This window comes from Urocitellus parryii, unplaced genomic scaffold (assembly GCF_045843805.1).
Source record: "Urocitellus parryii isolate mUroPar1 unplaced genomic scaffold, mUroPar1.hap1 Scaffold_87, whole genome shotgun sequence".
NCBI lineage: Eukaryota > Metazoa > Chordata > Mammalia > Rodentia > Sciuridae > Urocitellus > Urocitellus parryii.
Window position 1 is genome coordinate 437882 of NW_027554208.1, and position 9433 is coordinate 447314.

Consider the following 9433-nt stretch of genomic DNA (forward strand, 5'->3'; position numbering starts at 1 on the left):
TTCAAAGCCAGCCTCAGCAACGGAAAGATGCTAATCAACTCAGTGAGACCCTGTCTCTAAATAAAATACAAAATAGGGCTGAGGATATGGCTCAGGGGTCAAGGGCCCCTGAGTTCAATCCCTGGTACTCCGTACCCCCCAAAAAGCTGATTTTTAAAATTGAATTCACCATTTGAAATGCTATTCTCCACCCCTCTCAGTGATCATTCCCATCCTGATGAGACCAGACTGTAGGCCCACTTTCCTGGCTGCCCTTGGCCTGTGGCATTTTGTTCTGGGAATGCCAGGAGACCATCAGTGCTTCCCAAACTTCCCTGCACTTACACAGGACCTGGTCTTGTCAAAATATAGGTCCTGATTTAGTGGGTCTGAGACTGGGGCCTGAGACTGCACTTCTAATCAATTCCCAGGTGCTGATGCTACAGCTGGATAGAGGAGACTGAGTAAAAGAGGCTGTAGAGTTTGCTTGGTTGCATCCCTTTCACATTTTTCCCCTACCCCAGACCTAAACCCCTCAGGCCATCTCTGTTGCCATTGGCCTCTTTTACCTTCCCCATCTTCCCTTCAAAAAAGTAAAAGTTCTCAAACTGCTACTCCTCCAACCAACATCAGCAAACCCTTAGCACAGCTTCCTGCCACATGTATGGGGAGACAAAGTCCCAATTCAAATGGGACAAGACGAAGCGGGGCTGGCACACAGTTGCCATGTTGTCTCAGGACAGCAATGATGACAAAGATGTTTCATTGTTTGACATAGAAGAGACAACTAATAGACCAAGAAAATCCAAAACCCGACATCCAGTGGCATCATTTCTCCATTTGTTCTTCCGAGTCAGTGCCATTATAGTCTATCTTCTCTGTGAATTGCTCAGCAGCATCTTTATTGCCTGTATGGTGACAATTATCCTGTTGTTGTCATGTGACTTTGGGGCATGAAGAATGTCACAGGTAGACTGATGGTAGGCCTTCTGTGGTGGAATCATATTGATGATGATGGAAAGAATCATTGGGTGTTTGAGTCCAGGAAGGTATCTCCTCAGGAGAATAACACTGTTTTAGAGGCTGAATCAAGAATCTCTTGGTTAAGACTAATTGCCTGTCCAGTGCTATGGGTGATATTTGCCTTTAGTACTCTCTTCTCCTTCAGAGTGAAGTGGTTGGCTGTGGTTATCATGGGTGTGGTACTACAGAGTGCCAACCTGTGTGGTTACATCAGGTGCAAAGCGGGCAGCCAGAAGAATTTAACCAGCATGGCTATCTCGTATCTTAGAAAGCAGTTTTTAAAACAAAACACTGGAAATGAACAGAGAGAAAGCTTATGTTCTCTGTCATATTGGGGAAGGGCAAAGAGATTCTTGATTATGAACTGTTTAGAGCTCAGTCCAGTTGCATAGAGGAACATTGTTTTTTGTTTGTTTTGTTTTCACTTACAAAGTTACTATTAAAACTGTTTTCTTTTTTTAAACAAAGTTTTTATTTTCTTTTTCTAGTAGTTGAGGCTGGGAAGTATGATGATATCACTAGAAACATTGTCAGAATTTATTTTATGGTGTACATATGTATGCATATAGTAATGTATCAGTATATCCCAAATTAATGTGTTAGGTTTACACATATTACAGAGATATTTGCATTTTGATCCATAGAATATAGGATATTCTTAGTCTATCTCAAAGGTATGTGTGTTTACATACTATTTCTGTAGATTATTTTCAGAAATAAGTTGATTCCATGATTAAGAATAAGCACTTGGCTTGTGTATGAGTTAAAAAGTTAGAAAAAAATGTTAATTTTAAATATATACTTCATGTTGAAATTGCTTACCTTAGATATGCACAAGTGAAAACCAAATTCAGGCTGGTAGTGTTAACTAGTTTCTAAGATTTTCTTTTATTTTTATACTTAAGGCCTAAATAATAAATGGAATCTTTATAGTTTATGTTTAATGGATACCCAGGGATTGCTGCTATTCTATTTATTTCATGGAAAGGATAGTCAGATTTTTATTTTGGAACTTCCTGGAAATTCTTTGGTGGTCTTTGGACTAATAAAATCTTTTAGTACTAAATTAATATTATTCTTATGTCATAGTAAGAATAATCATTTAAATATTTGGTGTAATAAATGCCTAGTGACATTTTATTTTATGAATCTATTTTTTCTTGCTATAAGGGGGATATTGTAAATCATACATTTGTATTAATAATATTTCTTAAACAAGGAAATATAGTTAACTGTAAACTAAACCAATCTACAAATTATTGTAGGCATTTGTAAATTCTGTTGTCGGTACTGGAAACTTTGTTGGAATCTTTTAATCAGCCGATTATGTTGTGAATGTATTTGTACATTGTTAAAACATTTTTAAATATGTTTTGTTTTAGTTGAATAAATGTCTGTTGGAGTGATAGCTTGGAAGATGCACAACTTTATATTTGTATAAAACTATTGTTTACAGAGCAAAAAAAAATTGTGATGGGGCTGCAGGCAGAACCACAAGCCCTCTCATATTTCATCTATGTCCACCCAGGTGACTTTTCCTCCACTTTATTTCATATAGATCAAAAGTGGGAGGTGAGGTGGTATAAATTCACTAAAACTCACCAACACTACACTTAAAATAGGTGAACAGTGGTATTATGTAGATTGTACCCTTAGTAAGTAGTAGATAAGTCAGGTGTGGTAGTGCACACCTATAATCCCAGATACTCAGAAAGCAGAGGCAGGAGGGTTACAAGTTCAGTCTCAGAAACTCAGTGAGACCTTAAGCAACTTAGCAAGACCCCGTCTCAAAATGTAATAAAATTTTTAAAGAGCTGGATGAGGATTTGTGGTAGAACTGTGCAAGGTTCCGGGTTCAATCCCTAGCACTAAAAAAAAGGAGAAGAAGAAAAAGAAAACAGTAGATGTGAAAACCTTCTTTTCTGCCCCCACCCCTGCTTTATTGCTTCTAACTCCAATCAGGAAGTTACAGCTGTTCAACATGTAGAGTAACTGTTTTGTCAAGTGCGTTTGTTGCCATCTCCCCACTCTGCTTTAGAGAGTGGAGGTGACAGGAGTGGGAAGTGGGGGCTGAATTGCTCTCAGACTTCCCCTTCAGTGAGCTCCAGCTTCCCACACACCTGGGCTGCTGATCAATAATCCCAGAGTTCTGAGAGGTCCAAAGTGAGCCTACTGATGCAGAACTCATAGCGGAAACATGACCTTGCCAGGTCCACATAGCTCGTTCTGCTGCCACCTGGCAGTGGCCTCTCTGACTCAGCTGTAGCGGAACCAGACACAGGCACAAAGAAGGCTGGCAGCTCACCTGCTGCAGCCAGCACTCCTCCAGCCAGACCTGCTGTCCTTCACACCACTGCCAAGTGGGACCTCTGTCCTCTACTGTCTTTCCCTGAAGTAAAAGAGAACATCTCAGAAGCTCAGAAGCCAAGAGTTGCCATGCTCTGTCCCCTCCTGGCTCCCCAAAGCACCCAGACCCTTTTAGGCACTGCACTCTTTCTAAATTTTCTTCTTACATATCTGGATTTTTCCTTCCTATAAAGACTAATTGATTTATTTTTTAAAAAATTATACCAGGGATTAAATCCCAGGGGACTTAACCACTGAGTCACATTTCCAGCCCTTTTTATATTTTTTATTTTGAGATAGGATCTCAGTGAGATCCTATCTCAAAATAAAAAATATATAAGTCACTGAGTCTGGCTTTGAACTTGGACTCTCCCTGCCTCAGCCTCCCAAGCCACTGAGATTACAGGTGTGACCCACTGCACCTGGCTAAATTTTATTTTAATTTAAATCAAAGATAGCAGTACAGGTGCCCTTAAGAACAGTGTTTCAGATACTCTCCAAGAGAGCTCTGCTGCACATGTACAGTTATTGAGTCAGAAAAAGGGTGTTAAGTGGCCATGGTTTCAAACTGGAATTAGGGTCTATGAGAAAAAGAAGAAGGAATTTGTCCAAGTAGTGCAAGGAAAGCCAAGTGCACATAGTGAGGATGGAAGAAAAAAAGTAAAGGGAAAAAGAGCTGAATATTTAGTGGGAAAGCAAATCTTTATCGTGAGAGGTTGCTCAGAAGCAGGTCAACAATGGGAAAATATAAGTGACTTGACATTTTCCCAGGGCCACAGAGACTGCATTAATGGGTTAAAGATGCTAGGTAAAAAACTGAAAACCAAGTGGAATCGCTAATGTGCCTGTGGGCACGCCCCCACAAACACACACACACACACACACACACACACACACAAACACACACACACTGCTGATGGGCAGAATCACAGCCTTTGGGACAGGAGTCCCCTGTGTTTCTCCTGTGCTAGCAAAGCAATAAGCCTTCTTTTTCCTTTGTCTAAAAAAACAAAATTAAAAAACAAAAACAAACAAACAAAGTCCTTGCTCAGTCCAAAGTTATCTGGCATTTCTTTTATGATTCTACCTAGTAGTTTCATAATGTCATAATGTCTTGTTTTATATTTAAGTCCTTAATTCATTTCAGTTTTTTTTCACATAGTGAGAGATAGAGGTCCAGAGAATAAAACTACTTGAAATTTTCAATACACAATCTAAACATACACTGTGAATATGGTGGCAATCATGCAAAAGGAAACACCTTTTGACTCTATGCATAACAACAATTGAGTCCATTATTCAAGGTTTGCATAAAAATTATTTTAAATGATAAATTGTTCAGCAATCACAATAGAAGCTATGGAATTCTATGAAATTTTTGTTTCACATTTTCTCAACTGTTTTCATTTATCTTCCACATGTTCCTAATATCTAAATTATCCTCTTTTTCTCACTTAATAAAACTCCAAATGTTTTTGAGAGATAAATCTAAATTAAATGTAATAAAATGTATTCCATGAACTAATCCCTGTAAATAGTTATCATATCCAATTCAGTGCTATAAAAAGATTCAGAAAGAGTAAAGGGGTTATTATACATATTTAATTAATTTCTCATTTCCATACACTTTAATTTATGTAGTGATTATAAAACGTCTGATATAGTAAGAAATTATATTTTATTGGATTAAATTTCTATAGATGGAAAATGTGTATGAGGTGAAGACTTAACATTTAAAATGTAATTTAGGTTTCTTTCCTCATTAAGAATCTAGACTAGCTTTATGAGATATTACATTCTCGGTGATACTTTAATTTTAATGTAGGAAAAGTTTGTAAAAGCTCTACTCTGTTCCCTAAACTAAATGAATGCCTTAGAAAGAAAGCAGAGTAAGCTGGGTGCTATGGCACATGCCTGTAATTCCAGCTACCCATTAGGCTAAGTCAGGAGTATCACAAGCTTGAGGCCAATCTGGACAATCTAATAAGACCCTTTCTCAAAAATTTAAAGAAAGGCCTCAGAGGTAGAGCACCCCTGTGAACAATCCCCAGTGCTCAAAAGGGAAGAAAGCAAGCCAGCAGAGTGGACAAAAAGAAAGAAATTACCAAACTGAGTATTTCCTTTGCAAACATTGAAAAATTTAGTAGCAAAGATATATGAGCACACATTTAGCTTGTCAATGATGATACAGAAGAAAAATTGTGGAGATCAAACCTTTATATATTTAATATTCATAAATAAGAAAATACCATTGAATAATTCAATAGAGGACTTTTAAAAAAGATGACTAAAATAAAGTAACACAAATTAACCAATGCCAAAACATCTTAATTAAGGTATTGAAATTTGAGTGCCAAGGAAAAATTCCAGAAGCAGCCAAAGCATAATATTCAAATTACCAAAACAGAAAATAACTTCTGTTGACAACATATGAAAAACAAATATCGTGGATTCTAAAGACAGATTGTAAAATACTATAAGCCAAACCTTTGTTATGCTTCAATAATTCTGTTGATGGACACAACAACCAAACAAAAACCTCAAATATATTTGAGTTGGTTAACAAAACAGAACTCAGTTCTGTGTTGATTATATTTAAAATATCACAATGAAACAGTAAAATACAAAGTTGGGAAATAAGACAATGGTAAGAAAAAATACATCAAATAAAACCTAAAAGAGAAGAAAATAGGTAAAATTGGTAATACGGTACAAAGTTGAATGCTAAGAAAATGCCATTCAATAACAGTACACATCACAGCTGTATGAAAATCTGATAATTGTTAATAGCAAATGAGGGGGAAAAATGCTTTATAGCTGTATCCTTTCCTTAGTAAAATTGTATGCCATTGTGCTACACAAAAATAGAAAAATATGAATGCAAATTAGAAGATATAAAATAGGGATGGAACAGATTAGTATCTTGAGGTGAAGCTAATAAAACTAATAAAATATTAAAAATAAAGAATGTCATCTATTCATATTTATACACTAAAATCTATATGTTAGCACACATAGAATAACATCTAAACAAATGTAAACTTATGAAGCCAGGACATTGGCAGGATAATAAAATTATCTGCTAAAAGTAATAAAGGCATTTAATGTAATCACAATAAATTCTATATATATATATATATATATATATATATATATATATATATATATATATTTTTTTTTTTTTTTTAATTCCAGAGCTCCAGAGGACATGCACTCAAGGCTGCACTTATACTTGGGCCAAACAGGCTCCAGTCTTGGAAATGGCCTGGGGCTAGAAGTGAAAGGCAAGTTGATATTGGTCTTTGTCTAGGGGCTGATAGTGACAAGTAAATTCTCAAGGAATTATACAATTCAGAGGCTGCTGAAATTAGAGATGGATAAGGAAAGTAATGAATCACAGAAGTATCTGCAATGGTCTTGAAATGAGAAATTAGAACAATATCAAGTTGCTTTTTAAAGTATTAAAAACTTTTATGGAATATTTTCTCACAAGTGTATTCAAATATAAGGAACTATACATATAATCAAAATAATTTAGTAATAGTATAATAATAGGCAAACAGAAGAAAATGGAGAAATTTTTCATTGAATATTTAACATTAATACACATGAATATTTTTAAAAACTTTAATTCAGGACTGGGGATGTGGCTCAAGCAGTAGTGCGCTCGCTTGGCATGCGCAGGGTGCTGGGTTCAATCCTCAGCACCACAAAAAAATAAAATAAAATAAAGATATTGTGTCCACCGAAAACTAAAAAATAAATATTAAAAAATTCTCTCTCTCTTTAAAAAAATAAACTTTAATTCAGTGAGAAATGATGGACACCCTCATGAGTGTTACTGTATATAAGATTTTCAACCTAAAGAGAAAAAAATGGATTCTTTCATTATATTTAAAACTAAAATCCAGGTAAGCAAAATACTTACATATTTTTAAAGCATTAATAACCCTTTAATGAAGTCTAGGAAATTAAAAGTATTATTTGAACTAGAAAAGTCATTCCCATCCAAGACTGCAAATCATGAAACCAATATAAAAAAAGATATTTTATAGGAAAACATAATAAATACTATCACAGAATAATGGAACAAAAAACTCATAATAAACAAATTAATTTCTAGAATGGGAAAATTATTTCTTAGAGAGTAATAAGGAAAACAAGTCAGTGTAATAAAAAGTGGTGCGTGATTTTGAACTCCCTCTCCTGCCTGTGGAGGAAACTAGGCAAATACATGGAATCTCTGTATTCTACTAGAGGCAATTAACCACATCCCTAAAAGGCACATCTCCACCCCTTTTTATTTTTTGGAATAGGGGTTGCTAAGTTCCTTAGAGCCTTGCTAAATTGCTAAGGCTGGCTTTGAACTTGTGATTCTCTTGCTTCGGCCTCCAGAACAGCTAGGATTATAGGCTTTACTTTGCTTACAATTGCATGTGAATTTTTAGTTACTTCAAAATAGAATATTTCATTGTGAAAGTTGGCATGAATTAGTTGATTTTATAATTAAGAAAATTTTCAAAATGCCAATCAATAAAAGAGATGTATATGAACTTTATTTTAAAAAGTAAACATCATTCAACCATAATATTTTGCAAATTTACCAACTATGAAGTACTATTTTTGCTGCCTTGTTCTAAGAATGAGAAATCAACTGAAGAATAATTATGTAATAAATTTGGAAAAATTTCATGTGGCACACGTATTATCTATCATTAAAAGGTAGTTAACATTCAAGAGAATTTTTCCTGAAGTAAAAAAAAGAAAAATGTTAAAAATTCTTAAACATTTATAAAACACATGATTATAACCATGAAGAAAATTTTGAGAAAAAAAATTTGATAAGCACCATGACTTAGCACCATGTCCTTTATACAAGGATATGAGACTATACTAATGTGTTGAGATGAGAACAAAGGAGGTAGGCATATAAAAAAGTAGTATCTATGATATGATTTATTTAACTAAAGGGTAAAATTGGAATTAATTTACATGTGATTGTAGTAATAATTAACTGTTGCCATGTGCAATTTTTTCTTGCTAAAACAAGAATGTTCCCTTTATTCAAATTTTGATATTTTCAAAGAAATTATGCAAAGTCTAAAACATATATGCTAAAGTATCTCATAATTAGCTTTTCATGGATCTAATTATATAAGCCATGTTATAAAAATTAAATAATAAAATTTTTGAAAAATAATTTGAAATTTTACTTGGAGTAATATACACTTGAAAGGAATTGAGAAAATCTGGACTAAAAAAGAGCTTATGATTAGTAAATTAAAGCTTCTAAATATATAGACAGTTCATATTTTTTATAAGAAAAGTATTTATTTATTTATATATTTTCTTTTTATTGGTTTTATTTTTTAAATACAGGACAGCGGAATGCATCACAATTCTTATTACACATATAGAACAATTTTTCATACCTCTGGTTGTATATAAAGTATGTTCACATGAATTCATGTATTCATACATGTACTTTGGATAATGATGTCCATCACATTCCATCATCATTGCTAACCCCCTGACTCCTCCCTTCCCCTCCCACCCTTCTGCCCTATCTAGAGTTCCTCAACCCCCTCTCGCTACCCCAACTATGAGTCAGTCATCTTAGACACTGCATATTTTTAAAAAATATATATTATGGTCATTCAGTAGAGAAAAGAAAGATCAATGAAACAGAATGCAAGGCACAAGAATAAGTCAATGACATAAAATTTAGTGTACAATGAAGGTGTCCGTTTACATAATTTGAGGAAAGATGAAATATCATAGGTATTATCATTTATGATAAGTTTGCCATTACCTATGAACATTCTGTTGACTGTTTGACTCATAAAGTTCTGCTTTGGTTCTTGCACATAGAAAGAGAGAAAAGGAGGGAAAGGAAAAGAAAGAAAAAGGAGAGAGATGTAGTTTTATAGTATCAAACTAAAGTAGTAAAATCATTTAAGTAATTACATTCTTGTAATGGGGAAGTTTTTTAATGTATAAAAATAATAAACCATATAAGGAATTATTAATAATTTGACTACCACATTTATGGTAAACATATTAGTCCTCTTAAGACCCCAAAAAT

The 9433-nt window shown here is 34.2% G+C and overlaps 1 pseudogene; it reads left to right on the top strand.

Moving 5' to 3' along the window:
• The first annotated feature begins 705 nt into the window (after nucleotides 1–705).
• On the top strand, nucleotides 706–1394 carry LOC144253028 (Golgi apparatus membrane protein TVP23 homolog B pseudogene; annotated as a pseudogene).
• Nucleotides 1395–9433: the final 8039 nt, after the last annotated feature.